An 8,523-nucleotide genomic window follows, 5' to 3' on the forward strand; every position below is an offset into this window, starting at 1 on the left:
TTAAAGATTTAGAATAGAATAGAACTTTGTCTTTGTAACAAGTACAACGAAATTGAAGGCACAGCAGCAAACAAGAAAACAAAAGCAAGAAAGTGTATAGAAAGTGTAAAAAGGTCCACAAGAAAATAGATGACAACATCCTGTCCATCATTCTCCAGCCCAGCCAGTCTCCACCTCCACAGGGTCCAGGACTGAGCTTCTTCAGCAGTCTGTTCAGTCTCTGTCTCCTTGATCCTGTCTGCTCACAGCAGGCCCCTCCAATGTGGCGCTGGCGCCCAATGTCAGCTCCGTCAGCCACGTCTGTGAATAGCATGGTGCTACTCTGCCCTCCGGTAGCCCCTCTGCCGCTGGGCTAGCATGGCTAGCTTGTCCATCCCCCCGGAGATAGATCCCACGTTCCCAACAACGATTGATGGACGGACAGGTCCATGTCGTCACTTCTTAGCTCACACCTGAGAACCAGCACGTCGTCCTTACCTCCTTCTCCTCACCTTGTGGGAAGACATCAGGCCTCACACCAGTTAGCATTGACATGCTACAGGCTGCTAACAGCTGACTTCATATGTAAACAATGTAGCCATGATTACACGTGGGATCTCCAGACAAACACAGGAGAGAAGTAGTAAAAAATATCACTGAAGGCACAAAAAGTTTGGTGTCCATGACCAACAATGAACCATACAAAGTGATGATCCACTCCAAATACAAAGATTACGAAAAAGAGACGAAAAAATTACAAGAAACAGACAAAGAAGAGAGAGCTGCTGCAGGAGGCAGCCATAGTCAACAGGCACCTAGCAATGAAGGATAAATAGGGTAAATAAAAAAGTTTAAAATAGAGAAGATAAACTCTTTAAATTAAGAATATGAAACAGTTTAAATAAAGAAAAAAACACCAGAGTACCAAAAAAAACACCATAAACAGAGTAGAAAGTATTGCACTTATTGGAGGGATATGTACTTCACAGTCAGATTGTTGCACACAGAAACAAGTTTTCACCAACAGGGTTTTGCACATTTCCAGTGGATATAATAATATTACTATTAAAAGTGACATGTTGTACATAACAGTGCTGTGAGGTAGAGCTGGGTTGCTCTACACATGTCCGGTAGTTATTGTTTTGCCATCAGTCTGACTGTGACAGGGAAGAAGCTGTTAAAAAAAACAAGTCCTATGAGTGATGATGCTGTCTGCTCTGCTGTGTCTCTGTACGTGCAGTACAGTTACAGTATACACACGTGAAAACTCAGTGAAAGTGAAGGTCAAACTGATATTCCGGTAAGAACCAATAGTAATGACCATCCTTAAAGTTGGAGTCAGTTTCTCTAGAAAACAAATTTCTTTTGAAAGAGTCAAGTTTGGTGTGGTCATGTAGCTGAATCCCCATACACACAAACACACTCACTCACAGATACTCAGAGTACACTCATTACCTTCCAGCTAAATCCAGAGCCACATATGCAGACAGTGTAGGAGTGGTTTACAGTAAAACCACCGGGGCTACAGTGAAATTACAGAAGTAACTCAAAACACTCACTGACTAAGCTTGCTCCCAGATGTAGCCTTACTTTTGTTTTTAGCAGAAGACTTTTACTAAGTTTAACACTTTATTGGGAGGACTGGGAAGCAGCAGAGTGGGCACTTCATATAAATATAGAGCTGAGAGAGCAAGAGTGCCTACGCTCAGCCTCTCTTTAAAAAAAAAAAAACATGGTTACATGGATATCTGTTTAACTGACTGCTTTAAATATTTACTCTTCCTGGGTATAGTCATAAGAGGCATAATTGAGACAGACAGTGAGACAGAGGGAGAGGATTAATGCGATCTCACTGGGAACTAGGACCTTTCATTCTTGCTGAAAAATAAGCCATGTCTGCACATCCAGATAAAAACACACCAAAAAGCCAGAACGCAAGGTTGACCCATGATGGGTCTGTTTTGCATTTTTCACCCTCACAGATTGTGCAAGTTAAAAAAAAAAAAAGTCAAGTTAGGAATGGGTCAGCAATGTTTTTGGCAGAAAATTAGTGATGTGTTACTGACTGCGTACTTAGTCACCAAGAAACCAAACCCTCAGTGCCAGATTCAAATGAAACTTCCATTTTTTAGAGTTGATAAATGTCAAAATTCTTCTGGGGTCAATACTGAAAAGAATACACGCCTATATCACAAAATTTCACGAGGTGGCCAAAAAATGATCTCTGTTCTTAAACTGAAATACAAACAACCAAGAGGAAGTTGCTTTACAGTTGGCCAGAAATGCTCTGCCATAGACTGTAACTGCAGTGAATTTGAAAGTCTCTGAGCTGAGATTTGTACATTTTTCATGAATGCGTTTGGAGCAAGTATGTAGTTTTTGGCAGAACATTCAGTCTAAGGAGGGCTGGGTGAAAAAGTTCACCTGTCTTACATCTTTTCACAGGTACTTACTCATTTCTTTTACACTCACACAGCCGTAATGTGGCTACACATGTTACTAAGGCACAGACAGTTAGCCACTAAAAAATCACCGACAGACATGAAATGAAAAACAAGCCCAGTTACACAAGGTCTGACCTCAGACATTTATTCTTAAAATAAAAAAGCAGTAAGGACTTGTTACCTAACTTTAATGTGAAACAGATGTGGGTCAGCATATGGAATGTTCAGTTCTCTATACACAGACTGTAAGGTAAAGCCACTGTTTAAATCTGGGTCATGAATGTGGGTGTGAGTGCACACATCCTCAGAGGAAGTCTGTGTGTTTGACATGGAAGCTAAGGGCACATCCAGGAAACAGACACTTTGCCCATCATCCATCATCAGCAATCATCACAACGGTCTGACATGCAGAGACGGCAGGGGCAGAAAGTGGAAGAGTAAAAATTGGTTCCTTTCTGGCTGGAAACTCTTTTCATTTTCCTGAAATGTTTTAATCTAACAGTTTTTGTGTTTTCAGTAGTTTATTTCTGTTTGCTTATCTTAGAAAAGTGAGATAGCAACCCAAAGCAAGAACAGACATCAAAGTACCAACAAATTTGTGCTGACCTGAACTGATGCCATCCTAAATGTCCATGTGGTACAAGCAGTCCCCATTTATCAGTCATGCTTTCAGACACATGCCCTCAACTTGTTCTTTTAGTAAATAAAAGCAAAAACTAAGACTCGTTCGTGTGATGGTATTATAAAAGCCTTTAATGTTTGAGTGCAACCAAAAATAGGCTATCTGCTGACCTGTCTCATAAGGTAGGCAGATAGGGTTCTATCCCAGCTCCTGCTCCTGAACCCCAAAGTGCTCCCACTGTTGGTCAGTGTGGATGGGTATGAATGTGTTAGTTAAACTGGTGGTTCCCTACAATTGTACTCTCTACCATCAGTGTGGGAATGTGTTTGGATGGGTGAATGGGACAAGCAGTGTGAAGCACTTTGAGTGCTCAGAGACTAGAAAAGAGCTATATAAGGGCGTGGTCACACTGGCCAGCCAAACAGTGCCGTGCTTAAGCACAATTGCCCCCTTGCAGCGCTGTTCCCCCACTGGAGAGTACAGTCCTAGTACTCCAAAGCAGCATTTCCACCAAGCAGACCGGTTCGGTTCGTCTCAGTACGACACGAATTTTGTGGCATTTCCACTGACTTATCCCTGGACAGATCCCCAAATAACCAAGACAAGCTGTCCCACTTTTTGGGACCATTTTGTATGGGTTCCAGACTGAACCGATCCACTCTTGGAAGGTGGAGCAACAACACTGAAGACCAATGATTCGTCGTCACTTACCCTGACAGCGGCTGCATTTCTCCAGGCGGTATAGACTTCTCTGAAACAAAGCTTGATTACACTTGGTAGCAAAAAGCTACATGCCAATTACAGAGTTTTTCTCCTTCGTTGGATTTGTTATTGGGGGTAAACTGTGTCACACTGCTACGGCGTCACACTAGTGTTTAACAGATGCAGCTTTCGGCATCCGACTTACACGCCGCCTACCACTAGAGGGCACAGTTTTCCGTGGAAACGCAAACAGGATCAGGCTTAGCTGAACCAAACTGTGCCAAACCATACTGAACCGAAACGGACTGCTTGGTGGAAACACAGTTAAATATGAACCAGACTTTAGCAGGTATCATACACCTGTATATACGTCGTCGTGAAGCGTCTGTTTACATGAAGTGCAATCTCATTAGAGTCAGCATAATGAGACACAGAGAGCACTGCTACAACTTAAACAGAGAAGTGAACCATGCTTAAGCATGGCACAGTTGTGGTCACACTGGCCATTTAAAACATGCTTTAGGGCTGAAGCGTGCTTAAGCACGGGATGGTTTGCCAGTGTGACCGCGTCCTAATTTCCTCTGGAATATTGTAATTAAAGTAAGGTTGGTGCACATCCCACCTGCCCCTTGACTGCAACTGCACCGCTGCCATCCTCCTCAGCTAAAACTGGTCTTTTTCATTGCATAAACATCAAATTACATAAACACAGCGTTAGATTTACGCTTCGTCCGGGCCTCGAAGTTGTGGGTGGCACTCATTTTCTGATCACTGACGCCTCTCACATTCTGACACATCACTGTTCAGGCGAGAATAGCTGATCTCTGAGTCTTTCAGGCTGCAGGGTTTTCTCAATTCAATAACCCAACTCCTACACCAGGCACTGAAGTGCACTGCTTCCGGCTTCGCTCACCCATGTGTGGATTTCAAATGAAATGGCACAAAAGAACACCCATGGACACACAAAACACATCCATGCCGTTCTTTCCGGTGGTACTTTAACGCAGTGACGCTTTGGTGAGGGTTTTAGTGAGGTCTGGCCTATGGATGGCTGCTTGACGCCCACAGCAGACAGCATGCTGTTGAGAAAGTGTTCCTGTTTAAGTGGCACATCAAGCATGTAAATCTGAATGGGATTAACCTCCACGGATCACCATGACACCAGCATTACTACCCAAATATTTCTTTAGTGGATGTGTTAAGCGTGAGTACTTATACTTTTATTCCCCTAAGACTCCTTCTTCAGTACAGTTGGTGGCCATCATACCAAATTTCAGGCTTAAAAAATGTCTCCAACAAATAAACAAGTCACAAATGTTTTTTCAGTATGACTGGACTGGTTGAATTCATTATGACAAAAGGGAGTAAAGCACTGAAGATAGGGCAGAATCCAGCAAGGTTCAAGGAACTGATTACGTTGAAAGAAAGGATGGGATAATTGAGTTTAGGTGTTTCCTGCTTTCTGACGTCCTACATTGTTGAGCATTTGAAACATTTTGAACATGAAGAGAAAAAAAGCCTCAGACAGATGATCTGAGCCTGTAAATGCAAAGAGCTGATGAGAAGCAGCCTTTTGGTCTAAAGGTCACTATGTTCGAGCTGTTGTGTACTTACAGGAGCCAAGAGATAATCACTTACCATCTTGGATTCATGTCTCTGTCTTCCTCCCTCCCTCTGTCACATGCTCGCAGAAAGATAACACAGAATGTCCCTTCTTTACCAGTGAAGCAGGCAGATGTGAAAGACATCTTCTAATAAAGCAAATGAAGTTGTCCTGGAGTCTAAATGGCCGTTTACACGACAACGGTTTTAGGGGAAAACGCAAAAGTTTTGTTGCGTTTCAGCCTCGCGTTTACACGGAAACAGCGTTTCAGATGACCCAAAATGCAAACTTTTGAAAACAGCCTCCAGAGTGGGATTTTTCCAAAATGCTGACACCGTTGCAATGTTAACAGTAAGCCTGCGTTTTCAGTGGAAACGCTGACGTCACACTCCGCCTCGCGCGTGCATACAACAGGACAACAGTACCTTTGTTATGATTGTCGTGAACTACCGTGTTGTGCTTGTGCTGCTGAATCTGCTGAATGTCTTTCAACAAAATGTGCATCTTTTGTTCCACTTTTTAACTTAGAATTCCCCAATACACCAGATGACCGGCTCAACTCTACTTCGGTGGAGATCTCCCAAAAGCGGCTTCTGGACAAGACAGTTATCGCACCACCTACAGGCCTGGCATGCTTACAACAGCGTTTTCAGTCCATCAGCGTTTCCGTGTAAACGCAGATTTTTTTCACAGTGTTTTAGCGTTTTCAGATGAAACGTTGTCGTGTAAACGGGGCCTAAGTTGTCGAAGATTAGGGATGGGTACCTTTTACATTTGAAGCGATACGGTACCGATACCCTGTACCTGGCAATCAGTGCCGGTACTCAACGATACCAATTTTCGGTACTTTTTTTGTGTTTATGTAGTAAAAATATCAATTTCTTTAAAAATAAAACATATACCTTTTTTTTTATTTGACACATTTATTCTTTAATATATAACCTTGCAATGCTGGGATTATGTCCAGCATGGAAAATCTCCTACTCTTTCACTCCCTCACAGTCACAAGGATGCATTTAGGTACCTAAACATGGTACCTTGTGATTTTATGTGAATCGGTACTTGGTACTTTTGACAGAATTCCGTCGGTACCTATAAAAGTACCTAATTCGGTACCCATCCCTATCGAAGATATTGACAGAAACAGGTTTCATGGCAACATCAAATGCAATACCACTGCAAGAGTAGGCAAAGAGGAGCCAGAAGATCTAAATGCCAAGAAAGTAATTAGAGGTTTCTTAGATTAACATTTCGGTAGGTATCATTTTGATCCTTATCTTCATTACACTGGTGATTGCTCTCATATTTGGCCACTGCATACTCTTGCATATTAGCTAGAAAGCTCTGACCCATTTTTCAGTTCAGTTTGTTTGTTGTATCAGCAGGATTAATATTTGCACAGTATAATCCTGTGTATTTTAAACTTAAAGACTTTAAGCAAAATCATCAGAATGTATCCTGTTGTTCAACTGAAGTTTCATTTTACTTTCATTCCAGCCTATTAACCTTAAGGACTTGTATACTGAATGCCATCAAACAGTTGTTCTGCCTGGCAGTGTGTTTTCGATTTCAGGGAAACGATGACATGAACAAAACAAATGATGTAAGTCGCCGCCAGCAGCAGCAGCAGACGTATTAATGTAGGGACTTGTGTGGGTGGGATTGCACAGTGACAGCTGGGTGAGATCATTAGGGTGTGGGAAAGGGGTGATGGGGAATGGGGGAGGGGGTATAATGGATGTGGGGCCATCCATTGGGGTGGGGTGCTTTCATGGTGACATTCTTCTCTCGGAGGAATGCATGTACTTTTTGTGCTGAAAAGGTTAAAAGAAAAGAATCAATGCAGCTGTGTGATACAACAACCTGTTTCTAATCCTGGCAAGTGCTAGGCTTCCTTTTGCATCTATGTTCACATGCATGAAGGACCTGAGGGTAGACCGGCATGGGATCAGGTTAAAAAGTGGCAGATATGTGGTATATACCAGGAAGGGGGACATGGGGAGAAAGAAGTGAAACGGTGGGGGCGGGTGACTCACAAGCTTCCAGTAAAGTGGTCTGACTCAGCTACTGGAAGCCCCCCTGACCCCTTCTGGAGACAATATGTGGCTAATAGTTGATGTTTTTCACTTTGAGAGAGGCTCACCCGAGAGGTCGCAACAAGTGGAGAGAAAATAAAAATGTAAATGGGGATTTGGTTTGCCACCATGTTTGTATTTGTAACCTCTATGGGGAAACACTGTGTGCATCTGCACAGATGGTGAGCAATGCACTTTATTTTGCTTTTGATTAAATACTCTTTTTTTCCTCAAACTCCAAATAACTAAAAAAAAAAAAAAATCCATGCTCAATGTCTGTTTTAACAGTGTTTTTACCAGAGTGCATTTATTTGCATTTAGTGAACTGAACCATCTTTCACCACCTGATGAAAAGATTCTCCCCATTCATTTGTGTTTTGTGTTTGAGTCATCCTCTCACTTCTGTTTTTTTTTGTTGAGAGGTCCATCTCTCTTGTCAGTCTGATGACCTGGCCTTTGCGTTTCTATAGTGACAGTAAGTTGTAAGTGAGAGGGGATCGTTGTCTCATACAGCATTAGCAGCCACAATGACAGATCCTTCTGATATTTTTTTTTGGTATGGTAAATGAAGAAGTACTAGAAAGGGCAAAGCACGTTGGTTTATTTGTGGTACATTCTAAACATGAGAGAAAGATACGAGGTGTGACCTCACTAATAAAGTAAAAATGGTCTTTTGCTGCTGCTCCCAAGCTTGCTTCAACACTACTGTTGCTTTTAAAGTCTCCAACAACACAGAAAGGCTGCATTTGAATAGATCCATGGAACATATTCCTGCTATTAAATAAGAACCTCAACTTCATAACTTCAATATTTTCACCTCAGTTAGTGGAAAACTGTCTGTTATGGGGTGAACAATTCCTCTAACCCTGTAAGATTTTTAAATCCTGTCAACAACCCTGAACATTGAGGACATCTTCATCATAGAGACTGTGTTTACTTAATTCCTTAAAAAAATTTAATGCAGTCCTGTGCTATTATTACAGTTCACATTAACACAGCAAAGTCCTGTTAATTACTACTTTGTCTTTAACACTTGGTTCAATGGTGCAAACACTGCGGCTAAGAACTGTATAGAGTGTTTTTGCATGACGTGAAAAA

The sequence above is a fragment of the Halichoeres trimaculatus genome, unplaced genomic scaffold, assembly GCF_033239565.1.
Source record: "Halichoeres trimaculatus isolate MK-OKI-2021-1 unplaced genomic scaffold, fHalTri1.1 fHalTri1_scaffold_16, whole genome shotgun sequence".
NCBI classification, from domain to species: domain Eukaryota; kingdom Metazoa; phylum Chordata; class Actinopteri; order Labriformes; family Labridae; genus Halichoeres; species Halichoeres trimaculatus.